The sequence below is a fragment of the Microtus oregoni genome, unplaced genomic scaffold (assembly GCF_018167655.1).
Source record: "Microtus oregoni isolate MIOR12 unplaced genomic scaffold, Mior012 000002F_ref0000024, whole genome shotgun sequence".
Classification (NCBI taxonomy): Eukaryota; Metazoa; Chordata; class Mammalia; order Rodentia; family Cricetidae; genus Microtus; species Microtus oregoni.
This window is the reverse complement of record NW_024543061.1, coordinates 16,466,814-16,493,826: the sequence shown is the minus strand read 5'-3', so window position 1 is coordinate 16,493,826 and position 27,013 is coordinate 16,466,814. Positions and strand designations below refer to the sequence as shown.

Here is a 27,013-nt window from a genome sequence, read left to right as displayed (position 1 = left end):
TTATATTTGTAAAGATAATAGAATTCAGATGTTTCTTAGAAAACAGCCCAGAAACTGCCCTTCAGTTTCCACTCCTTTTGCTGAGGACCAGCAGGACTGCAAAGTTTAGGATACTGGAGCTGCTGGGGGAAAATGGGAAGCCCAGCCCAGGAGAAATCAGACGAGAGCAGGATGCATGGGGAGGCTGGGAGCAACTCCACGTGACACATGGCTGTGCAGAAAGGGGAACACAAGGCGGACAGAAAGGCCTTAAACTCCTCCGTGACATACAAAACCGGTTTTTACAAAGATCCAAGCAGTTTGGTCCCAAACTGAGGCGAACACATCAATGTTTATTCACATGCTTTAAGAATCAAAGTTGCCCAAATTAAATCTTTCTGCTAATATACTACATATCCTGTAAAAAGAAAAGAAAGAAAAAAAGAGAACTATAAGGGCCTTTTAAAAATCAGGACAGGAAAAGACTGAAAAGCAAGTTCATCCTCTGAGTTCCAAAGGAAATTAAGGAAACTTGGGTTTCTAATAGGGAAAGGAAAACAAAACCAAACAAACAAAAAACCCAAGCATCAGCATCATTCTCCCGACCCTGCCCCCACCCCACACACCAACAATGAACAAGAAACAGCGGGAGCCCAGTGTGTTGTGGGCTGCTCAAAACATGGGCCTGATCCCAGGCTCTGGGGCCAGTGTCCTCTGTCCAGTGGGACAGCACCAGGGATGTGTACTCTGCTGTTGTAGGTTCTGTGTGGCTGGTGGGTTGTGGGGTGGGATTTGCAGGATCTTCTTGAGGTTCCCTGTTTAGCTACACCAGCCTCTCCGACAGCCTCTCTCCCTGGGCCCGGGCTCCATTAAGAGCGGCCCTACTCAGCCTGTGGGCTGCAGACCATCCTTGTCTTCCCGGTTCTCTGCCCCACTCTCATCGTCTTCAATCTCTCCTTCCTCGCCACTGAACTTATCGTGGGCCCATTTGCAGCTGGTACTGGATTTCCAGAACATGAACCGGCCCCGACCCCTGGGGAAGGCTCCTCGGCCACGGCCACGGCTCATCTACTTGTCACTGCCTTCACATTCCCGCTCATCATGCAAGTAATACTTCTTGCTTTTGGGTGTGTACTCTGGATCCCATTCCTCTTCCCGGTGTCTCTTTTGAAAATCACTGTTGCTGTTGTTGTTATTGTTACCGGAATTGTTTCCTCTGCCCCAACCTCTCCCTCTTGCTCGAAATTGAAAGGTTCCCCGTGCTCTGCCGCCTCTTTCATTTGGACCCACTAAGTCTTTGGTCCCCAGTCTGGATTTGTCAAAACCTGTGGTGCTCTCCTCCCTTTCCTCTGCTTCCTCGGGCTACTCCTCTTCTTTGTAGGCGTGAGACCACTGGGAAGAGGAAGAGGAGGACCTAGACTGGTCTCTTCCTCTGCCGTGCTTCTTCGATCCTTTGTGAGTTTTCTCAGCTAATCTTTCCCTTGAGTGGCTAGAGTCTCGGGAATCCACCGACTCTCTTGATTTACCTTGCTTAATATCCTTATGTTTTTTTATGACGCTCAATATCAAGGCGAAGATCAACAGGATCATCTTTGTATTTGCCTTCAGCCTTATAGCCGGGTTCCCGGGGACTTTTCATGTCCTCGTGAGTCAAACCATGTTTTCTGAATGTACTGGGGGAAATGTCTATCCTCCTGTGTATCTCTGGGCTTTTCTTATTTTTAGCTGCTTCTTGTTCACTTCCTCTCTTTAGGTATTTAGTAAAGCGTTCATGTAATGTCATCCCAGAGGTTCCAAAGTGATGTTCTTTAACATGATGAACAATTGTCACTATGTGCTGAGCAAACAATTCTGAGGGGCTACGCTGAGACTGAGCTGACTGTATGTGCTGGAAGATGGAACGAAATTCCTGTTCCTTTTTGTTGCTATGGACTAAATCCCGACAAAGCTTTCTTTCCTGAGCCAATAAGCCACTGGGTCGTGCAAGGTCCTCATCAAAGGAGTCCATCCGGACATTGGCCTGGGCCTCCCGAGTAATGGAAAAGGAAGACTTCCCTGAGGAAAAGCCTCCTTTGTTTCCCAGCTTGTCTCTGCTCTCAGAGGTCTTCCGTGGGGGAGGTGACGAATTTTTCTCCTGGACCGCCTTGTATGCAGTCACTCGGAAATTCTTTTCTGGCACAAAACCCCTGTGTCCACTTTCGCTCCTCTTGGCCCCTCCACGCTCCTCCTTTCTGGATCTCTCTGTGAAAGGCTCCTCCTCCGGCTCCTCTGCCTTCCTCAGCTTTTCCTTTCCTGTATGCACCAGGCTCTCCCACTTGCCTGACTTCTCTTCCTCCTGGTTTTTGCTTGCACCGGGCTATAACTTCAGACATAAATTTGGGCTCATCATCAAACTCAGGTTCCTTCCTCCCCTTACTTTTGTCCTTATCTTGTTCATCAATCTCTTCCTTGTGGAAGTCAGCCATCTTTTTCTCAAAGTCATCACGAAGCTTATACTTTTTGGGTGACTGGCTGCCTCGGAAGGGCTTCTCAGTGTCAGTCTTGGAAGCAAATGGATCAGATTTCATTTTTACATCAGCATCAGAGAAGCTCCCTTTCTCTTTCAGCTTCTTTTTATCAGTATTTGTTTGTTTCTGATCTTTGTCTTTCCCATTCTCTGTTTTCTGGTCTTCCAGGTACCTTTTTGTGTATACTGCTCCTCCTGAAGCAGCACTCTCGTCTTTCTGAGATGAATCACTCTTACCCACAGGGCTCCTTTTAGATGGACTCAAAGATCCAGAGCCATGGTCGAGACCTTGGTGTGTTTCAGACTGATATCCAGCACCACCTGACATAGATGAGCCCATCTGAGATGTATTAGAAAGTGGAGGACTAGGTTTGGGCACAGGGCTAGGGCGCGGTGACCTTCGCCTAACCACTACACACTGGAGGGGGCTTTTGAGAGCTGGGCTTCTCTCTGGGGGCTCAGATCAGAAGCCGAGGCCCGTGACGCATAACCAGTGCTATAGGTAGTGGCAAAGGCCATGACTTTGAGCTCTCAGACCCTTTTATATCTTGAGATGCACCTCCAGAAAATGTCTGCTCCTTGGCCTCATCTCCCTGGTTATCACCAGCTGCCTAAGATGGCCTGCTCTCCTTAGAAGACGACTTCTTCTCTTTTGTAGACTTGCGCTTAGACAATTCAACACTGCTGTGGTTGGAGGATGATCAGGTGGATGAGGAGCGCCTTGACCTGTCAGAGGATGATTTACCAGAGTTCCTAGAATGGCTCCTGGACCGTGGTGAAGGGGACCTTATCTTTGGGGACCAGGACTGGGACCACCCTTGACGAGGACTGTATGCTTGCCGGTAGTTCTGCCAATTGGACCGGTAGTTTCCATAGCCACCTCGGTTATACTGGTCTCACGGATAAAAACCTCGGTTTCGCCCACAGAAATAATAGGGCTTCCGATAGCCTCTGTTGTGGCCTCTGAAATCTCGATTCTGATACACTCGGGGGTGATTCCTTTCTCTCTTATGAGCTGGAGAATACGATCTGGAACGAGACCTAGAACTCAGCCTGTGTTTCCGTGAACGGGAGATCGGCTTCTGGACCGAGACTTGGAAAAAGATCGAGACCAAGATCTGGATGCAGATCTTGAGCGAGAAAAGCGAGACCCAGACTTCGATTTGTTTGTTTTTGCCTTCTTGGAAGAGAGGGTTGCCTTTCAACACCTGGACCCGCCGAAGCGACACCTAGTCGCAGTCTGGCAAGCGCACAACCGGCCCGAACGTCGCCCCCGCCCGACAGCGCCGAAAAAAATTTAATTTTTATTTTGTTTTTCTTATTATAATTGTTATTTTATAATAAGTGGGAAATAAGACTAGCTTTCCATACTATCTGTTCTTATAGATAATTTTGTAATACGTTAATTGTTTAATGAAGATATTTTTAAAAGTCATCATTCAAATCATTATTGATCAAGTATGGGTGGAATGCATTGAAATATTTAGGTGTCTTCCTATGAAATAATTTGTTCACATCGCTTGCTCACATTCTCTACTTTGTGTCATTTTAAAGCTGATATAAAATGTTTATAATTTATATTGATATTATTCCTATAAAATATTTTGCTATATCAAATGTCATTTGCTTCCTCAGTACTTAGTAGGAACTTGATTTTCATGATGAATGCCACTCTTTGAAGTGACTAGAACTGACCTTCTTAGATTTGAATGCTAGAGAATTTCTGTACCACTGGACTACATCCCCAAAATCGTTCTCTCTGTCCTCATCTTCCTTTATATCTTTCTGTATCACCTTCCTTTGTGGGAAAGGACCTCTTTCTTATTGCCTCAACTACCAAGAGGTGAAACTTTAGCATGTGCCACACACAGCTTGATAAAAATTCCTTTTATGTGGTATTTATGAGACAAAACTAAAACTTGTAAAAATATTTGTAAATAAGAATAATTTTACATACAATATATTTCCATTATTTTATTTTCCAAATTCTCCCATATCCTACTTTACTTCCTATCTACCAAACACAGAAATCAAAGCAAACAGTAACAGCAACAACAAAATACAATATGACACAAATACCAAAAATAACAAGTGCACCCCCACAAAAATTTAGAGTGTATTATGTTGACCATCTTTACCTGGGCCTGGGCCCTGCCCTGGAGTGTGGTTGATAAACTCAGTGACATTCCATTGGAGTAAAATGATCTTCCCTTTCTCAGAAAATATTGGTTAGATATAGTTTCATTGTCAGTGGTAGGATTTTGTGTCTACTTCACAATCTCCATGCTAGGATGTTGATTGCTTTGAACCCGTGCAGGCCCTTTGTTTTTTGCCACAGTATTTTTGAGTTCAGTGCATTGGTACTATTGCTTCTGAATGACGCTGTTCTCTTGTTGTCATTCATCCCCTCTGGCTCTTACAATCATTCTGTCTCCTCTTTCAAACAGACACCTGAACTTTGGGGAAAGGGGCTTGAAGAAGAATTCACATTTAGGGCTTAGTGCTATAAAGTCTTTCATTCTCTACAAACTTTCTCAGTTGTGGTGTCCTATGTTAATTGCCATCCACTACAATAAGAAACTTCCCAGATAAATTTCACATGTTGCATTAATCTATGGGTATAACAACATGTCATTAGAAGTACTTTTATTAATAGAGGGATGTAAAAGCAGGGTGAAGAAGAGAATATGGAAAGGCACATTTAATACTGATGAATGTCTTTTGATTTAGAAGCTTCCTAAATGTATGTATTCATGAAAGGACCATAAATGGAAGCACTTTACAATGGTAAAAATTCATCAATGAGACATTTTATGGAACCAAATAAAACCTCCAATGCAAAGAAAGATTCACATCCAGTTAGATTGTTAGATAAATGGTTTTGTAACCTCCTACTCACCAGATTTCAGAAGCTATTATTAAGACCATTGGTTACCCTCAACAACTTGAAGGCAAATCCTTATTGTTGAAGATACTGTCTACTTGAGTATTGGACATGGAGAAATTAAGCTGGTTCCCAATTAGACTCTCCGTGAATACTGGCTAGCATTTTCATGGTACTGGAAGTCTTTAGTTTTTCTTTATTTTATTTTACATACCAATCCCCTCCCTCCTATCCTCCCGTTACCTCCTCACATCTCCCGTGTGCATCCCCCATGAATTCCCCTCTCTTCTCCATTCAAATGTAGTAAGGCCTCCTTTAGGAATCAATAATGAAAAGATAATCAAGTTGAGGCAGGACCAAGCTCCTCTTCCCTGCATCGAGGCTGAACAAGGCCTTCCTCAATAGGAAATAGGTTCATTCCTAAAAGGCACCTTATGTATCAGGACAGGTTCTGGTCTCATTGCTAGGTACCCTCCAAAAGACCAAGCTACACAACTGTCATCCAGAAGCAGAGGGTATGAGTCAGTCCCATGCTGGCTTCCTGGTTGTCTGTCCAGAGTCAGAGTCCATGAACTTTCATTAATTGGGTTTTTCTGTCATGAACTTGACCCCATGTATCCTCTCCCCTGCTCAGATAATCCCTACAATATCTCCGAAACTGGACTTCCAAAGCTCGGCCCAGTGCCTGGCTGTGAGTCTCTGCATATGTTTCCATCAGATTCTGCATGAAGGCTCTATGATGACAATTAGGGTAGTCACCAATCTGATTTTAGGGGAAGGCTAGTTTAGAGATCTTCTCCACTATTTCTAGGAGTCTTAGCTGAGATTATTTTTGTGGGTTTCTAAGAGTTTCCCTGGTACCAGGTTTTCCCCTAACCCCATAGTGGATCACTCTATCAAGATCTCTCTCTCTCTCTCTCTCTCTCTCTCTCTCTCTCTCTCTCTTCTCTTCTGCTCTGTTCTACCCCCTAATCAACCCCCCTGATACCTCATGTACTGATCCTCCATCTCCCCTATCTTCTCCCCTCTACTGCCCCTCCTGTCCTCAGTTTACCCTGAATCTATTGCATCTATTTCTTCTTTCCAGGGAGATCTATGCTTCTCTCTTAAGGTCCTCCTTGTTACCTAGTTTCTCTAGGACTGAAAATTATAGTCAGGCAATCCAATGCTTTACATCTAATATTCACTTATCAGTGTGTATATACTGGTCTTTCTGGATTTTGATTACCTCACTCAGAATAATTAATTTCTAGTTCCCTCTACTTGCCTACAAATTTCATATCACTCTTTTGTCTTACTGTGTAATACTCCATTATGTATATATACCACACTTTATTGATCCATTCTGTGGTTCAGGGGCATCTAGGTTATTTCAAGATTCTTTACAAATAATGGTGCTATGAACATAATTGAGCAAGTGCCCTTGGAGTGTGATTGAGAATCCTTTGGGTATATGCACAAGAATGGTATCAATGGGTCTTAAGGAAGATGGATTCCCAACTTTCTAAGAAACTGCCAAACTGATTTTCAAAGTGGTCATGCAAGTTTGCATTCCCACTAGCACTGGAGGAGTGTTCCCCTTACTCCATATCTTCCCCAACATAAGCTGTGAACAACACTTTTGATTTTGGCCATTCTGATAGATCTAAGATGAAATTTCAGAATCATTTTTATTTTCATTTCCCTGATGGTTAATAATGTTGAACATTTCTTTATATGTATCTTGACCATTTGAGATTATTCTATTAAAATTCTTTGTTTAAATATGTACCCCATTTTTATTGTGATTATTTGGTATTTAGATGTTTATTTTCTTGATTTCTTTATTTTTTGATTTTCTTTATTTCTTGATTTCTTATTTTTTGGATATCAGTCCTCTGTCAGATGTGGGACTGGTGAAGATCTTTGAAGGCAGACATTTTGTCATACTGACAGTGTCCTTTCCCTTACAGAAGATTTTCAGTTTCAGGAGGTCCCATTTATTAATTGCCGATATCAGAGTCTGTGTTATTGGTGTTATATTCAAGAAATAGGCGCCTGTGAATGTACATTCAAGTATACTTCCCACTTTCTCTTCTGTCAGCTTCAATGTAACTGGATTTATGTTGAGGTCTATGATCCACTTGGCCTTAAGTTTTATGTGTGGGGATGGATATGGATCTGTTTGCATTCTTCTACATGATGTCATCTAGTTATGCCAACTGCATTTGTTGATGATGCTTTCTCTTTTTCAATTGTATAATCTTGCTTTCTTTGTCAAATATCAGGTTTTCGTAGGTGTATGGATTTATGTCAGGGTCTTCAATTTGATTTCATTGATGTGTTTGTTTTTATGCCAATAAACTTTATTTATTACTATAGATCTATAGTTGTGCTTGAAATCAGGCGTGGTAATTCCTCCAGAAGTTCTTTTATTGTACAGTTTTTTTTTTTAGCTATCCTGGGTTTTTTGTTTTTCCATATGAAGTTGATTGTTGTTCTTTCAAGGTCTGTGAAGAATGTTTTATGAATTGTATGGAGATTGCATTGAATCTGTAGATTGCTTTTGATAAGATGGCCATTTTTAATGTTAGTCATACTGATTCATGAACAGGAGATCTTTCCATTTTCTGATATCTTCCCCCAATTTCTTTCTGCAAAGTCTTAAAATCCTTATTATATGAGATTTTCACTTGTGTGGTTAGAATTATTTCAAGATAGCTTATATTATTTGTGGCTACTGTAAAGGGTATTGTTTCTCTGCTTTTTTTTTTTCTCAGCCCATTTGTCATTTGCATATAGGTTGGCTACTTTTTTTTAGTTAATTTTGTATCTAGTCAAGTTAATGAAGGTGTTTATCAGTTGTAGTAGTTCCTTGGTAGAATATGATATACAATCATATCATCTGCAAATAGTGAAGGTTTTATTCCTTTCTTTCCAATTTGTATCACCTTGCTTTCCTTTTGTTGCTTTATATTGCTCTAGCTAGAACTTCAAGCACCATATTGAATAGATATGTAAAAAGTGGACAGCCTTGCCTTCTCCCTGATATTAGTGGAATCACTTTGAGTTTCTACTCATTTAATGTGATGTTGGCTATTAGCTTGCTGTATATTGCTTTTATTATGATTAGGTTTGTTCCTTGTATCTCTATTCTCTCCAGAACTTTTATGATGAAGTGGTGCTGGATTTTGTCAAAGACTTTTTCAGTAACTAATAAGATGTTAAGAGTTTTTAATGTTCATTCAAGGAACCTAAGGTTAGTTTTCAATACCCACTTTGAGCGTGCCACAACCCTTCTAACCACAGCTCCCAGACATTTAACAAGATCTTCTGGCTCTAAGTGCACCCCCACACATGTGACATGCACAGATGAACACATATAAACACTAATAATCAACCTTTAAAATCATGTTTAATTAATTATTTTAATTCACGATCTCTTTCATTTCCAATTCCCTACCTAATGAATACTATGTTGTAACTGCAAATGTCCAGTCTATGTAAGTTTCACTTTATAATTGAGAAGGCTATGGCTTTCTAAACACTCTTGAGAATAACTGAGGAAGAATTAAAACATCAGAACACAGCATTGAAGATTAGAAATTTACACATCAGGCTTCTGACTTAGGTTTCCCCAAATGCCTCAGGCCTGTGACCTATCTTTGTCTCTAGAGCCTCAGGCCTATGACCTGTCATCCTCTCTCTCTCCTGTGACTTCCATTTGCTCTTTTGTCAAATGGCATTGATTCAATAAATTAAAGGAAACAGATGGAGCAGTGCATCAGGCCAGCAGTGCACAATCCACTAAAGTAATTAAGCAATTACTTGCAAGAGCATATCCCTCCCTCAAACACAATAATGTGTAGCATTATCAACATTTTTCTTATAGAGGATTAAAAGCATTAGGAAAATTAAGCATCGTTAAAAGGCTTGCCATGAAATTACATAGTAAATTATTAAAGATAAGCCCACTTTTGATTCATCAACATGCTTTTTTATTTTATTTTGTGTAGTGAGTATCAATTTTGTGAAGGGAGAAAATGGAGAGAAGGAAAGGGAGAAAGGAAAACTGAAGACACTAACATAGGCTCACCGATACTGCCATTCATCACTGGTAAGCTGCCAAGGAGATACTATAAAAGAAACATGCTAAGATGCCTCTTCTCAATTAATTAACTCCCCATATCAAGTGATAAGAAAAAAAGAGATAAGTTCAGCTTCAAAGCCTGAGTTAGTGCATGAATTTCTTTCCTGTATTCTCGAAAGGAAGACAGCAGCACCCAGAAGATGAAGACAATCCAAGTACAGGTATGTGACTGGGAACATACACAGCACACACACACACACACACACACACACACCCACACACACACACCCATCTACTGTGACATGTCTGAAAAAAGACTGAGGACCAAGTAAAATGAGACAGAGCGATCTATACTCAACTCCTTAGACAATATGATCTTTAATCACTGTGTATCAAACACAGTATAGACGTAAACTGACACTCATGACTTAATCGCTAACATGATATTTTAACTAATGTCAAAATTTTTAGAGAATGGCTAATAAATCTATAAGTTTGTAATATGAGAATTATTAACATATAGTCAAGCACTAGCCACAACTACATTTTACATATCTGCAGTGTCTTACTGATTTTAACTTGGCAATGAAGCTAATGAATCTGCTTATAGATATGGCAGGAGAAAAATCATAAATTAATATTTCCTTTGGCTTTGGAAACACATAAAACACTAGAAAAATCTGTGATGTTTCCATGAGAAACCTTTGTAGCAAGGAAGAGTTTCACTTCCTTGTTGACTGAGATTTCTGTCCTGCCTGGTCTTACAGTTCTTCAGCCCCAAAGAAACACACAGAGGCCTACATTAATTGTAAAATGGTTGGGCTATTAGTGTAGCCTTTTTATTAATTAATTCTTACATCTTAAAACATAATTCTTTTCTATGTTAGCCACATGGTTTGGTACCTTTTATCAGCAGGACAGTCTTATCTTGCTTCCTCTGTGTCTGGGTGATGACTGCAGACTGAGTCTTTCCACTTTTCAGAATTCCCCTGTTCTTGTCACCTGGCCTCTACTTCTTGCCTGATCACCTCACAAATACTTGCCTGGGATACTGGCCAATCACTGTTTTATTAAAACCATATAAGTGACAGGGTACAAGACCATTGTCCCACAGCATTCCCTGATTGAACAATGCAATTGGGAATACACAGAAAGATGTTCCAAGTTATGTGTATTAGACATAGCACTTTTAGTTTGTTTGTTTTAGCAAATAATCAGTGTACATAAGGCACCTCAATACTCAGGATCACTAACTGCTCTTGCAAAGGACCGGAGTCTAATTTTAAGCACACATGACATACAGCTGCCAATTATCTTTGACTTACCTGTAAGAAATCCTACTCCCTCTTCTGAAGCCCAAAGGAACCTATACTCATTTGCACAATCATCACACAAGAACACAAAGACATACAAAATGAGAAAATAAAAAACATTTTTAATAAGAGGGGAAAAAGAAACTTTAATTATTCAGAGTTTGTGATTATTGTATAATGGTTTGGGTTATGACAGATTGCTGAAGAGTTTTACAACAACTTGACACAGGTTGAGGCCATCTGGGGGGAAGAAACCTAAACTAAGCAAATGCCTCTATAAGAATGGGCTCTATGCAAATCTGTAGGGCATTGTCATAATTAGCAACTGATAGGAAAGAGACCAGTCCAATATGGGTGATGCCATTACTTAGCTGGCAGTCATGGGTTCTATAATACAAGAGGCTGAGAAAGTCACGGGGAACAAGCAATTAATTAGTACCCTTCCGTAGCTGGTGCTTCATTTCTCTTCTCCAGGTTTGTGCCCTGCTTAAATTCTTGCCTTGAGTTCCCTTTGTGATGGACTGTTATTTGGAAATCTAGATAGAAATAAATCCTTTTCTCCCTAAATTGCCTTGGTCATGATGTTTAATTACTGAAGAACCAATGTTCCTCCACTTTGCGCTCTGCCTCCATCTTATATCTTGTGTAAGCTATTTCCCATAAAACATTCTAGTCCTCAGAAATGGCTGGGAGCAAAAGTAGCATGGTACCCATTTGCAAAGTACAGATAACCATAGAATATCTCCACCCAGAAATCAACTGATAAGAAAACTTGAAAAGCAAAGGGTTCGAAAATAAAACTTTGTGAAAAGTCCCCAGACATAAGGCAATGAGGATTGAACCCATCACCCCAAGCCCTACTAATATAATTTTCCTGATTTTTGCCTTTAAATGATGACCTCTAGAAGGTAGGGTACCTCCTCTCAATGCTGTGCTGACAAGGTCCCTGCCTGTTTGTAATTATGTGCATGATAATAAACCTTGCTTTTGTATTTTGGTGAGTCGGTCCCTGGTGATCTTTTGGGGTCTCCGCCAACTGGGCATAACAATTATAACAAAGGAAACCTAAGGAAGTCAACAGAAATATAGCATGTATAGTTATTTGAATTTTGATGTTGTTTTTGCTTGTGTGAAATATAAATTATAACACTTTATTCACCTGAATTTTCAGATCATAAATTAATAATTTAGTCTTTTCCAAAACATGAAAACTCTAAGTGATGGAAGATCAACCCTTGATCCTAAACACTGGGTCATAGAGTATCATGATCAAGTCAACAGAAGGAAAGCTCTCTCTCTCTCTCTCTTTGTCTCTCTCTCCATATATATATATATATATATATATATATATATGTGTGTGTGTGTGTGTGTGTGTGTGTGTAATATATGTTACACACACACACACACACACACACACACACACAGAGTCATTTGGTATACATTTCATGGTTTCAAAATGAATAAACAAATTCCCGAAATGAAGAACAGGAAGTGCAACGAATTACTGACATTTAACTTTTTTTCTTTTACTTCTCTTTCTTTCTTTCTTTCTTTCTTTTTTACTTGAAACAGGGTTTCTCTGTGTAACAGTCCTGGATATCCTGGAACTAGACAAGGCTAGCCTCAAATTGACTGAGATACACCTTCCTCTGCCACCCAAGTGCTGGGTTTAAAGGCATGTGCTGCCATTGCCCAGATGACATTGAACTTTTAAGACTAAAGTAGCTGACCTATTTGAAGAGAGGTACAGGTAGACTATTTTGGCATGTTTGAGATACCATAAAAAAGGCTTTTTCTAAAACTGGGTTGAAAATAAATCACAAATTTATTTGTAATGTCATAGTTTTATATTCTAGACCTATAGATACAAAGAATAATCATCCTTATTCTCTTTATTATCACATGAATTTTCATATTAATGTGACACTTTCCATAATTCTACCTAATATTTTTATTATTCTGTCTATATTCCTCATATTGATAATGCCTAATCATATATAAAAACAAGCTCTCTCTTAACAACATGCACACATTTACTCTCTCTCACACAAATTCCTTTTATTGTAAGATGACTGCATTCTATATTTAATATAATGTAGAACTTTGTATATTTTGGGCATGATGACATAGGCCTTTAAACTCAGAATATAAAAGGCAGAAGGATTTCTGAGAGTTTGAGGTCAGCCTTCTCTAGTAGGAAGTTCATGGTCAGCCAGGGCTAGACAGTAAAACCTTGTCTTAAAGAAATAATTCCTTGAAATATGAAGGGTAATGAGGGGAAACGGGATGCAGTGGGTTATCTCACAGTTACCTTTGTCGGACTCACCTCTAGTCAAGCAATTTGATGTACCCTTTCCAGTGCAATTGGTCACTTCTTCACACTCTTAACACCAATCAGCCTCTAAAAATAGCTTATTTTTGAAGGTAAACCCAAAGAAAAACCTACAGTTATCCTCCTGGATATTGGAAGTAGACAAGAATGCTGGGCAAAAATTGGGAACTGTGGGGGGGGGTGGGATGGGGGAAAGGGGAGGTGGGGAGAGACAAGTGAGAAGGGGAGGATAGGGAGAGCTTGGGGGAATGGGATGGTTGGGATAATGGAAGGATGGATATGGGAGCAGGGAAGTATACATCTTAATTAAGGGAGCCATTTTAGGGTTGGCAAGAATCTTGACTCTAGAGGGGTTCCCAGGGGTCCAGAGAGATGTACCCAACTAGGTCCTTGGGCAGCCAAGGAGAGAGAACCTGAAATGGCCCAATCCTATAGCCATACTAATGAATATTTTGCATATCACCATATAACCTTCATCTGGCGAACAATGGAGATAGAGACAGAGACCTACATTGGAGCAATGGAATGAGCTCCCAAGGTCTCAATGAGGAACAAAAGGAGGGAGAACATGAGCAAAAAAGTCAAGACCGCGAGGGGAGCACCTACCCACTGAGATGGTGGGGCTGATCTATTGGGACATCACCAAGGCCAGCTGGACTGGGACTGAAAATGCATGGGATAAAACCGGACTCTCTGAATATTGTGGACAATAAGGGCTGCTGAGAAGCCAAGGACAATAGCACTGAGTTTTGACCCTACTGCATGTACTGGCTTTGTGGAAGACTAGACTGTCTGGATGCTTACCTTCCTAGACCTGTATGGAGTGGGGAGGACCTTGGACTGCCTGCAGGGCAGGGAACCCTGACTGTTCTTTGGACTGGAGATGGAAGGGGAGGGGAGTGGGGTGTGGGGAGTGGAGGGAGGGAAAAGGGAGGCGGGGAGGGGGCAGAAAATTTTTTATTAAAAAAAATTTAAGAAAAAAAATAGCTTATTTTTAATTTTTCAACTCAATGTGATTTGGGTTATATCTATGTCCCTTAGTTTATGACTCCAAAATTATCACAACCTTTGGATTGATCAGGATTTGAATCAAATGTCTCAGAATCTTTAATATAACCAAATTTCAGGTCTTAATATCAGAATCATCATTGCAAAGTCATTGACCATTATACATGATATATTGTTACTTCTTTGACAAGACTAATTTGAAACATGATCCAACAAGTGTAGGGAAAACAAAGTGAAATGCATGAAAGCCAGTGCTTAAGTATTTTGTAAATGCTTTAAAATGTCAATGGTCACAAACATCATAGTTTGTGTAAAATTATTTTAGAGGCACATAAAAGTCTGTGCACGTTTCAACAAGTTGGAGAATATATTTTATATTGCTTAGTAAAATAATATAGATTTCTTCAGTGTCTTGGAGAAGTAATATTACAAAGTTCCATGACAGTCTGCAGACAATTTAGTTGATATGAATCTTTAAAAGAAAATCAAAGTTTACCTCCAAAATAAAGAGATTGTTTTAAGATGCTGAAAAGGTTAAATAAAACATGCTGCATGGAGATGATGCTGTCAGATAATAAGTCAAGTGGAAGTCTGATGTCTTGACTGTCTTAATACAGCTTGCCAAGATTGGTTCAAATGAAAAGGAAAAGTCCAGATTGTATCAGGTGGGACAGGATAAGATTGCTTCAAGGAAGTATAGTCAAGTGTCTCAAATACCTGTAAAACAAAGAATTTATTTTTCTTGCCTATTGTAGGTTTGCAAATCAACCATGTCTGTTATTATTGCATACCAATAGAGCAGATGGTGAGAACAGCGCCATGGATAAAGCCATGGAGACAAATAGAAAGCCCTGTGGTGTTTCCACTACTAATGATTGGGTATATTCCACAGTTGTATAACTCAATATGTGTCACAAAATAACTAAAATAAGTTATGTGGTCCTTGTTATGCCCAGATCCATGAAGTCCCCTAAAACCAAAGAGTGATGTGGGAGTGTCATATATCAATCTGTTGATTTCATTGGTTAAGTAATAAACAAACTGCTTGGGCTCATAGCTTAGAACATAGGTGGGTGGAGTAAAGAGAACAGAATGCTGGGAGGAAGAGGAAGTGAGGTAAGATGCCTCAGACAGAGACGCCATGCTCCCTGCTCCTGGGCAGACACATGTGATGAAGCTCCAACCCAGGATGGACGTAGGCTAGAATCTTCCCAGTAAGCGCACCTTGGGGTGCTACAAATGATATTAGATATGGGCTAGTCCAGGTGCGACAATTAGCCTAGAAGAGGCTAGATAGAAATGGGCCAAGCAGTGTTTAAAAGAATACAGTTTGTGTATTGTTATTTCAGGCATAAGCTAGCCGGTGGGGGCAGCCGGGTGCTGGGGACGCAACCCCACTGCTCCTATCCCTACAAAACAGGAGTCCAAATCCCATATGTAAAAGCAAGGAACCTTTATTTATTTTTTCCCTCTCTCCACTCCCCACACCCCACTCCCCTCCCCTTCCATCTCCAGTCCAAAGAACAGTCAGGGTTCCCTGCCCTGCAGGCAGTCCAAGGTCCTCCCAGCTCCATCCAGGTCTAGGAAGGTGAGCATTCAAACAGACTAGGCTCCAACAAAGCCAGTACATGCAGTAGGATCAAAACCCAGTGCCATTGTCCTTGGCTTCTCAGCAGCCCTCATTGTCCACCAGGTTCAGAGAGTCCAGTTTTATCCCATGCTTTTTCAGTCCCTGTCCAGTTGGCCTTGGTGATCTCCCATTAGATCAGCCCCACCATCTCAGTGGGTGGGCGCACCCCTTGTGGTCCTGACTTCCTTGTTCTTGTTCTCCCTCCTTCTGCTCCTCATTTGGACCTTGGGAGCTCAGTCTATTGCTACAAAGTAGGTCTCTGTCTCTATCTCCATTGATCGCCATGAAGGTTCTATGGTGATATGCAAAATATTCATTAGTATGGCTTTAGGATCAGGCCATTTTAGGTTCTCTCTCAGCTGCTCCAGGACCTAGCTGGGGACATCTCTCTAGACCCCTGGGAACCCCTCTAGAGTCAAGACTCTTGCCAAGCCTAAAATGGCTCCCTTGGGATAAAGGAAGGGTGGATATGGGAGCAAGGAACCTTTATTTTATACAAGTTTGCAAACTCTGTCTCTGAATAACCGTGTTGGAATACTCAGATAGCCCGAAGCTTATTTAGAATTGGGTTTTTATAGTAGTAAAGGTGGGAGGGAGGGATTTCTAAGGCTCAGAACCCTATATTGGCTGACATTTGTCTAGGGGTAGGTGTCCTGCTGAGTGTGCTGGCAGGTGATCTTATCTACAACAGTTGGGATGTTAAGCATTCCCCTTGGGTGGTCTGATCTTGATGGTGCTCAGGTAAGCTCAGTTTGTGGCTCTTCCTGAAACCAGATATTGCTACAAGGTAAACTAGTGAGACTCAGTTCTCCAATAAAGTTATTGATGAATTAGTCCTGTTCTAGCAGGAGATAATGGTTGGCAATAAAGAACTTCTTTGGGCGGTCCTACGTGAGTTCAACAAAATCAATGCAATCTTATACCTGAGAATTATATGAGAGTATGAACTAATGGTACTTCTTTACATATATTCTGATACTTTTCTGATGTTTTTACTAAAGATATAGAACTCAGTAGTAAATAAAGCTTAAAGTATATGAAAGAACTCTACAGTCACTCTTAGTTTTGAGAGAAAAGAACTGATTACACTGTTTATTAAAGTTTAGATACTATGAAGAATATGTATCCTATTCTAGCAATACCCGTCATGGTAAGAAGGTAACAACTGGTCAGTGAAAGAGCTGTCTGTGAAGGTATTTCTTTGAAAATGATTTTCTGTAAAAAGAATTTGAAATCCTTGGGAAATCCTTACAGTTCTGACAGAATTTTAGTTTCAAGAAGTTCTGCTTAATCTGTGGTTAGTTTTTGAAATACTCTATGGATATTTTACAAGGTGCCATATGTTAAAGTTTGAATGCATTGCTATAGCATATAGAGAGAGACTAGTGAAGAAGCAAGAGAGAGATGGAGATGAACATCCTTTTGGCCTGGTACAAAGAATATTCAGAATTCTTGAAATTTCTTTCATGTCTATGATAGTGGAATGACACTGTGGTAAAAAGGCTCACATGCAAACTAATCGTTAGTATATATGAATAAATAAAGATTTTTGATGGTGCTCGGAATAAGGGAGAAAGAAACAATATTAAGGGGTAATGATCTGTGGAGGGCATATTTCCCTGTCCTGTAATGAAAAATAATGGACCAAATATTTAGCAAGTTCCTGTTGAAAGGAATTTATTCCTCTATTTTTGGTATTATGTCTTTAACACTCTTCAGTGAAGGACCCTACAGTGGAAAGGTCAAGTAACTGCCTATAGATTCCACACCTTGTGTCAGATTGAAGGATAGACCCAAATAGGCTGGGATGATTCATAAGAATTCATCCATAACTATAGGTGGGGAGTAATGTCAAGTAGTATCAAAGTTAATATTGTGACTATATGAAAATATCTTTGCAGAGAATAATACTTATTTGTCTAAATTTTAGTGGAAATAATTCACTTTATCTGTTTGGAAGCAGCTAAGAGATATCAAAGGCCTAAAAGTCAACTTGTATGGTAGTGTGCTAGTTCCCTCTTTACCATAAGATGAACAGTAATTAAGAACTTGAAGCTTCCTTTTATGCAGTGGAATAGTGAGCTAGATAAACATCTAAAGGGCACCACTGCAGACTCTCTCTAGTAAATGGAATACAAAATTATGCTATTCTTCTTGGGTAAACTTTTGCTTTAAATGGAGTTTTACTTAATGAAATACCACTTACTCAAAAATCTTCTTAAATGAACCAATTATTCAGTAAAACAACAAGAATTTATAGAAAACAATCTTCAAATACTCTGAAGCATGGTGACAAGACAGAATGTTGTCTGGACAATAAAAGACAGAACCAAGTATCATACAGAAAAGGAAGGAAATGGAAGCCTGTCTGGAATGAAGACAGCAATGACTTTAAGAATCACAACGAATTTTGTAGTAGAATCCGCTTCTTTGTTTCCCAGCCACCCAGACTCCCAAAATTGTCACACAGAAACTGTATTAATTAAATCACTGCTTGGTCTATTAGTTCGAACGTATTATTGGCTATCTTTTACACCTTAATTTAACTCATTTCCATTATTTAATATTTTACCACAAGCTCGTGGCCTAGCGGCAAAGTTCTGGTGTGCCTGTCTGCTGCTGCAGCTTCATGGCTTCTCCCTGATTCTGACTCCTTAGTTTTCAGCTTAGTTTTCCCCACCTAGTTCTATTCTAAAAGCAAAGAGCCTTTATTTTATACAATTTTGCAAACTCAGTCTTTCTGAATATCCAACATATTGGAATAAAAGCTTTTCTATGAAGCAAGAAATTTCAAAGACAGTTCCACCTATATTGGCAGTTTGCCACACTTTCTTCTGTGTCCTACAGAATGTCTAGTAGACACTTTCATGAAGCAGGAATCCCAAAGGATCATCTCATCTTTAGGCAAATTCAGCAGTCATTTCTCTGTGGGTCCTGTATATATATATATATATATATATATATATATATATATATATTTCATCAAGCAGTCAGTCCAGGCAAGAGCAGTGTTTGTCCAAATGGCTAACCAACTCCATAAGGAGCCTCTTCAATGCCCATATTTCTCTTGAAGTAATTGGTGCTGCCAGGAGCAGATATGTCTCATTGTCATGAAAAGTCCTAAGTTATTAAAACATTTTAAATGCCATATTTTGAAGGTCTTTGAAAGATTTAAAGAATGTTTATCTAACTGTAATATTTCTCTCTATTTATAGAAAACCTAATTAACTTGACTACAAACCTGACTATTATAGATGATTCTTTATTAACCTATATTTCTTAATTATACATTACATTTTTAAATGAAATGGTGTGGTGCTCCATTTCCTGGAAATCTGAGGAAACTTGTGCTTCTCGGGTCTCTACTTTCCTGTATTACAGGACCAGAGTGAAGAGAGTGGGAAAAGATCTTGTCTACTCCACGGTTCTTCGCTAGGTTGATATTCCCTATAGTGCTTTAATTTTTAATTCACCTTTAACGTGTTAAGTCTAAAACAAATCCAGAAACTCAAATAGGGTAGGAATCTGGATGCAGGAGCTGACTTATAGACCATGGACGACTGCTTCTTACTGATTTGCTAAGCCTTGCTTTCTTATTGAACCCAGGACATTCAGCCCAGAGATAGTGCAACCCACAATCAACTGGTCTCTGCCACGTCAAACTCCAATTAAGAAAATGTCCTAAAAGCTTTTTTAGAGCCTGATCTTAGTGATTCTCCTTACCAGAGGATCCGTTGGCATCTGTGTGAATCACATCAATTTGATAATCATATCTGTTTTTTTTTCTTTTTAAAAGTGTACCATTAGATCAAAAGAATACTCCTTAGCTCCTCTGTTGTGTCAATAGACTGAACATTTTCAGTAATCGTTAAGTTCAGGCTTTAAAATAGGTTTATCATGACAGAAAACTTAGTGATTTCAAGAAAACAAATTAGAATATTTAGTGGCTGTGGAGCTGGTAAACCCTCAGATGTAAAAAGAAATTCACGGCATAGAGAACATAAGCATAATCCTAGTGTTGGGGAGATAGAGATGGATAGGCAGGTCCCTGAGGCTAGCCAGTCTACCTGAATTAATGAGATCAAGTTTCAAGGAGATATCCTGTGTCAAAAAAATAAAATTGAAAGTGAAGTAAGACACTCAACATTGACTTCTGGCCTCTAGAGATTCATAGGCACATGTGTGGTGTGCACTTGCACACACACAAACATACACACACACACTATAAGCGTGCATATACACACACGAGAGAAAGAGAGAGAGAGAGAAAGTGAGAGAGAGAGAGAGAGAGAGAGAGAGAAGAGGTAGAATGCTAGCATTTCTGATATTTTCTACTTTTTGAGATTCTTAAATATCTATATCTATGCAGATTATCTAAAGTCTCTTTGTAAAGCCCGAGAGTAGGGTACATATATTCTTTGATTCATCAGGCATTTGAAACCTAAAGCCATTTTTATGACAGCAAATATGAAGCAACTTGCTTGGTGACCAAAGAACATGAAAAATATCTAAGAGTGGCAATACCTCACTAAGCTCTGGTCAACGAAAGTCAATCCCAGAACTGAAATCACAGGTATTTAACGGAAAAGCCAGCTTTATTGTAGGAACTTTGTTGCCATGTGTCATTAAGTCTAAACTATTCCCATTCTTATTTGGGTCCTTATCCCTGCATCATAGAGTGTAGCCTATCAGGTATAGTTTTCAATATCAAAAGAGTTGGTCCATTTAACTTTAGTTCAGGGAAGATGATTTATTGAAAATTACATTTGCAAATAGCCATTTTAAGATTTATAGAGTCTTTGGGCTTATGTATAAGAAAAAGAGGCAAAACTAAACAAAAGCATGAATATCAAGTATCAGGACATCAGGACTGAGGAAAGCACTCATATAGGAATAAAATGCTATTGTAATATACCAGAGAAGAGCTTTTTTTTCCCCTATGTTAAGATATTAATTCTTCTACTCAAGGACCCTCCTTTAAATGTTGTGAATATCATAATGTCTTCAGTATTTGAATGATGTGGGAGTTCCCTCTGCATGCTGTGATTATTATTAATAAATAAAGAAACTGCTTTGGACCTATAGCAGGGAAGAACTTAGCTAGGCAGGGAAAGCTAGACTGAATGCTGGGGAAAAAGAAAGCAGAGTCAGAGAGAAGTCATAGCCTCCGCTGGAGCCAGTTGGAACTTTACCAGGTAAGCCACAGCCCCATGGTAATACACAGATTACTAGAGATCGGTTAAATTAATATGTAAGAGTTAGCCAACTAGAAGGTAGAGCTAATGGGCCAAGCAGTGATTTAAATAATATAGTTTCTGTGTTTTTATTTCAGGAGTCTGTGCAGCAGGGAAACAAATAAGCCCCCTCCTTACAAGATGTGAAGTAACTTCAGAAATAACATATAAAATCTCAGTTAAATCCTCATTAAAATTATTACTGTAGTTAATATTAAATGACATTCTTCTGCCAAATATGCTATTTGGGCTAATAAGCATATGCTTTTCAAAGGTTTGCAATCTTACAAGTGGTACTAAACAGTAGACGCCAACATCTGATTACAATTCAGTGCTAAAGAAGTTGAGAATGTAGGTAAATTATATTTACTTTCCTCTCTGCCCTGATGTTTCCTCTGGGAAGATGATTAGGAGGAGAAACTTTAGTTCAAAAGCTTTGTGTGTGTGTGTGTGTGTGTGTGTGTGTGTGTGTGTAAGTGTTCTCAAATTTCTTTGTCTTATTTGCAAAACCAACATATCTACAAATCAAATCCAATTTTTATACATACATCTAAAAAGCCCACACTGAAAGACTACCTTGAAACTTGTTAGGGAAATCCATAAGATTTCACCCTCCCTCAAGATCTACACACAGTTAATGATCTCTAGGAAGAGAGACTTTTTAAATCAGCTAATTAGGTGTTTGTTTTCTAGTGAACAATTCCCCAATGCATACTGAGTCAAACATCTACAGAGAACATGACCATGACCTGAAAGAAAAACGTTGTTCATTGTGAAGAAGAAAAGGGTCAGGAGGAGTAAAAGGGAGATGTAAATAGTGAAGGGGGTTAATATGATCAAATTATATAAATGTATGAAAGTATCATAATATAACTCACTATGGTATATAACTAATGCAAGCTAATAAAACCATTAGAAACTTTATTTTAAATATTGTGAAATTTATGTAAGTTAATGTATCCTTGACTGAATCAGTGATTATAAGGCTAACTTACCTGAAATATTCTTTGACTGAGACCACATAATTGAGGATGCTATTCTTTTCAAGTAAAATAAAAATAAACTATTAAACACCTTTGTTTGATAGTATTTTATTTTGTGTGATGTCATAAAAACTCATTCCTTTCTGGAAATGACAGGTGTGAAATTTGCATTATAATACAACTGATGACACATTTTCTTGCTTTTGTAGAAATGTACCAAAGATAATTGTCTTAGAGTTACTACTACTGTGATGAAACATGATGCCCAGAGGCAGAATGGTTATGGAAAAGTTTATTTGGATTAAATGACATGAGATCGCTGAAAGAAATCAGGATAGGAACTCAAACCTGGAGGCAGGAACTGATGTAGGGGCTCTGAAGAAATACTGCTTAATAGCTTGCTCTCTCTGGCTTTCTCATCCATTTTTTTTTCTTCTTTCTGAGACAGGATTTCTCTGTGTTGCAGTCCTAGTTCTCCTAAAAGAAGCGTTTATAGTCCAGGCTGGCCTCAAACTCACAGATATCCTCCTGTCTCTGCCACCTGAGTGCTGGGATTAAAGGTGTGCTCCATGACTGCCCAGCTCATCCTGCTTTCTTATAGAACACAGGATCACCAGCTCAAGGATGACACCACCCACAGTGAGCTGGTCTCTCCCCAATTAATCACTAATTATGAAATCACCCTTTCGGGTTTACTTATAGCCTAATCTTATAGAGGTGTTTACTAAATTGATGTTCCCTCCTCTCAGATAATTCTAACTTATGTCAAATTGACCTAAACATTACTTAGGAGAAAATCATATATTATCTCATCCCATGAATACAACACAGGGAATTTATAGTTATTTTATTTGTCAATCTTTAATAATGTTTTACAATATATTATATCTTTTTAAAATGTGTTACAAATTAACAGAAAACTGTGTAGCAGGACATTTTTAAACTGCCCGCTCCCAAATAATGACATGGAGATTCATTATTGATTATGAAAACTTGGTCTTAGCTTAGTATTTCCCAATTATCTCTTACAACAAAAATTAACAAAATTACATAAATCTACATTCTGCTCTCCTCCATATAATAGGTTTGAATTTTCTGCTTCTTGCTGATGAATTCCTGCCTCCCCGATTCTTTCCCAGAGCTCCTATCTCTGCCATGGGGTCTTGCCTACCTTCTCCTTCCATGTTATTGACAATTCAGCTCATCATTAATCCAGTCAGAAGATGCCTTAGGTAGGCAAATAAGAATAAAGTCATGATTTTATACCATTTCATCAAATATCCCAAAACATTCCTCCTTTTTGCCTAAATAAAAAAGAAACTTTCTATCGCTAACATAGGAAAATTATATGCAATAAGAAAAAAAATTTTCAGGTAAGAAATACATACACAATGTTCACTCCATTTGTATTTGAAAAATTCAGAGAAAGTATTCTACTATCTTTCCTATCTTGGTGAGTGCAAATTTTTATACCTAGACTTTTTTTTATTATAACTTGTATTACCAACCTGAAAGATATCTTTTTTATCTGAAAATACATACTTAGATAAACAACTTAAGCCTTTGATGTTTTTCAAACTTTATAAACTTTGTATTTCTTTTGTGAGGTTCAATTTTGAATTAGATAACAAAGAAAACTGTAAAACTGTATCTATATTCTTTAACCCCTTCAGAGACCTGAGAAGGATGAAATATTACCCAAAAGAAGTAGGGAGCAAGCAACTGGCACATCTATGGTAAGATAATCATCTGGAAGCCAGGACAGTTCTGTGAGGATCCTCTGCAAAGTTGGAGCATCCATCTTTGTATTTTAGTGCTAGAATTTGTGACAGAATTTTCCGTGAAGCAGGAACTTTGAAGGACTGGCCTACCTTCTCTTGGAAAAGTACAGAAGTTAACTTCCTTTTTGTTATGCTTGTTCAGTAGTCTAGATGTCATACTGTCAACTTTTGAGGCAAAGTTTCTTTCCATTGCCTTATTTTGTCACATTGAAATAAATTGTTTATGAAGATTTTTTGATGTCTATCAACTTCTTTGAAGATTTGTGCTGCATATGTCAATAAAATATATAATTAATATATTAACATGTTTTATTATATAATACAATATTACATATATAATATTATAATGAGGAAAAATAACCTTAAATTTTTATCACTATATAAGATCCATACCATTGGAAAATATTTGTTACTAGTAGTTACATTTTATTTTAAAAATAGATTCAATAGATTCAAAAAATAAATTCAAATCTATGCTTAATTCTATCATTTCTATACCCTCCATTCTTATTTATCCCTAAACAGCAGAGACAGAAGCCTAGAAGAAAGAGTAAAGAAATGAGAAAAAGAAATTCTTTAATCTAAACCTCTTCATTGAGTTTTCTCCCTTACAATGACCAATAACAAATTGCAACTTACCCACCAAACAGTCAAAACATCAAAACCCATCAAACTGACCACCTACTTTATTTCTTGGGAATGTGATCACTGAGTTCTTTTTTCTGGTATTATTTATTTATTTTTTGTAACAATTTCATCTCATTTTACATACCAATCTGAGTTGCTTCTCACTCCATTCCTCCTGCTTCCCCCCACCTACCAACCACCCTACTACCTATCCACTCCTTAGAGATGGTAAGATGTCCCATGGATTGTCAACAAAGTCTAGCACATCACTTTGAAGCAGACCAAGGTGCTGCCCCCTATATCTAGGATGGATAAGGTATCTTTCCAAATAGAATAGGCTCCAAAACCCCAGTTCAAGCACTAGTGTGTGTAGCTCAATCATACTACACAGACCTGTGCTCTGTTATGTTCATAACAGCATTATCCATAATAGGTAAAACCTGGAAACAACAGAAAATGGATAAAGAAAAGTGGTACATTTACACAGTGGAGTACTACATATCCGTAAAAAAATAATGGCATCTTGAAATTTGCAGACAAATGGATTGATCTAGCAAAAACTCTGATAAGTAAGGTAATGCAGACCCAGAAAGAAAAATATAATATGTAATAACTCATAAGTGGCACTCAGAGCTAAAGCTAAGGAAAAACAGCATACAGTCCACAACTCCAGCAAACTCAGAGAACAAAGAGGACCCTAAGAGAGGCATACATAAATCTACACAGAAGGGAGAAAAAGACCTCCTGAGTAAATTGGGAGCATGTGGGGAGGGGGTTCACAGGTCAGAGCAGAAGCAGAGAGTAGAGGAAGGGAGGAGACAGGAGAAAAATGAATACCTCATTGAAAACAATTAAAAGATAAATATAAATCCATTTTTAAATGCATAATGTTAAAAATTTGTAGCAATTGAATTATATGTGTTGATATGAGAATTTCATTAAAAACAAAACAAAACACCTTTATTTCTGAATATTTCAAGATATTTAAATATATTTGAACATATATATATATATATTAACCATGATTAGAGACAGGGGAAATGGCTCATCATTTAAAAAAAAATTGCTGCTTTTCAGAGAACTCAAGTTCAGTTCCCAGTACTTATGTCATCCAGCTCACAACCACCTGTGACTCCAATTCCATGGTTTTAACACTTTTTCTGGTCTCTCTTGGACACAGACACATATGAAAATTAAAAATTGATATATATTACTGATCTATATACCCTTCAAAATTTCAAAATATTAGAGATTTTAGCTTACTATCTACGAATCTTTGACATACAGATAGGAGGCATAAGTCTTGTTTATGGAGACACCACAAGTGGATTTAAATGTTTCTGTCTGTCATTTAAATATTAACATGGTTTTAGAGAATACACACAATTCAGTGAACTGGTTAATGGGGAGAAATAAGAGTGGACTCCAACTGCTATGCAAAAAGGAAGAAAATATTTAGTAGAATATCTGTGAAGAAAAAGCATCAGCCAGCTCACTCTTTTACTCTTAGCTTCATTATTACAATTCTCTTAACTTGCACTGTGATACAAAAAAATAACAAAAAAAAAAAAACAAACAAACAAAAAAAAAACTCACAATAAGGTGATAGGGATAGGTGTAATGGATGTTCTGTCTCTTTAAGGGACAAACCTCTCTGACTGCCTCTCCCATCCGCTGAGGCAGGCTGATCTTCAGCTTCCAGCCTGAGCTAGCTCTCTTTTTCCATCTTCCTCTCAAAGAGGCAGCTTTGTTTCTGCCTCTCTCCCCACTCCTCTGCTTCCCCCTTCTCTGTCTCTTCCCCCCTCTCTCTCTGCCTCCCTTTCCCCCTTCCCCCTCCATAACTTCCTGAATAAATATTCAACCTCACTGCCTGGGACCAGCCACTGCTCAGGGACTGGCAGCCTTCTCTGCCTGGGACTGGCTGCTCCCAGGGCCCGCTGTCTGCCACCACGTGGCCTGCAGCCACCACCATTTGGGACCTACAGCATTTTTGCTTCCTACTGCCGCCGGGGATCTTGCAGCATTTTTTAAAAAATTATAAAAATAGGTATGTCTCATAGTAATCAATATAATGATGTGGAGATAGGTATGCCTCACAGTAATCAATAGGGATAGTTATGTCTCATAGTTTGAGCATAAACTTCCTTCATAATGCACAGAACTTGAGGCAACTGTCACATTAATCCTAAATTGGGAAACAGAGGAAAGTTAAAACTGATATTCAGATAGCTTTATCCTTTTACTTAATCAGTGACTGTACCCCAGGAGTTGGTGTCACTCACATTCCTAATTGATTTCCTTTGTGTCATAAAGCCTTCTAGAAATAGTCTCACAGACATACCTGGAGCTCTGCTTCCATGGTTATTCTAAATTCAGTCAACTTGACACTAGAGATCAAGCATGATATTCCTAAAATCTTTACTGAAGTCTTAAGTCACTAATATAATGTTGGGGACCAGCTTCGACAAAAGTACTTCTTGCCAGGATAGAGGCATGGGGATATAGAAAATATTAGTAAAGAATATGTAGAAACAAATGAAAATAATAAAACACGTAGGTGGAACCCTTATTGGCAGTAGAAGCACAGTAACCTTGAAATAACTAGAGGTACGTTCCCACTCTCTGACCATTGGTCAATGTGGAAATAGGCTCGCATTCATGAACCTC

At 38.7% G+C, this 27,013-nt stretch overlaps 1 pseudogene; it reads right to left on the bottom strand.

The window, feature by feature from the left end:
* Positions 1–864: 864 nt before the first annotated feature.
* LOC121433718 lies at positions 865–26,705 on the bottom strand (annotated as a pseudogene).
* Between the last annotated feature and the right edge of the window lie 308 nt (positions 26,706–27,013).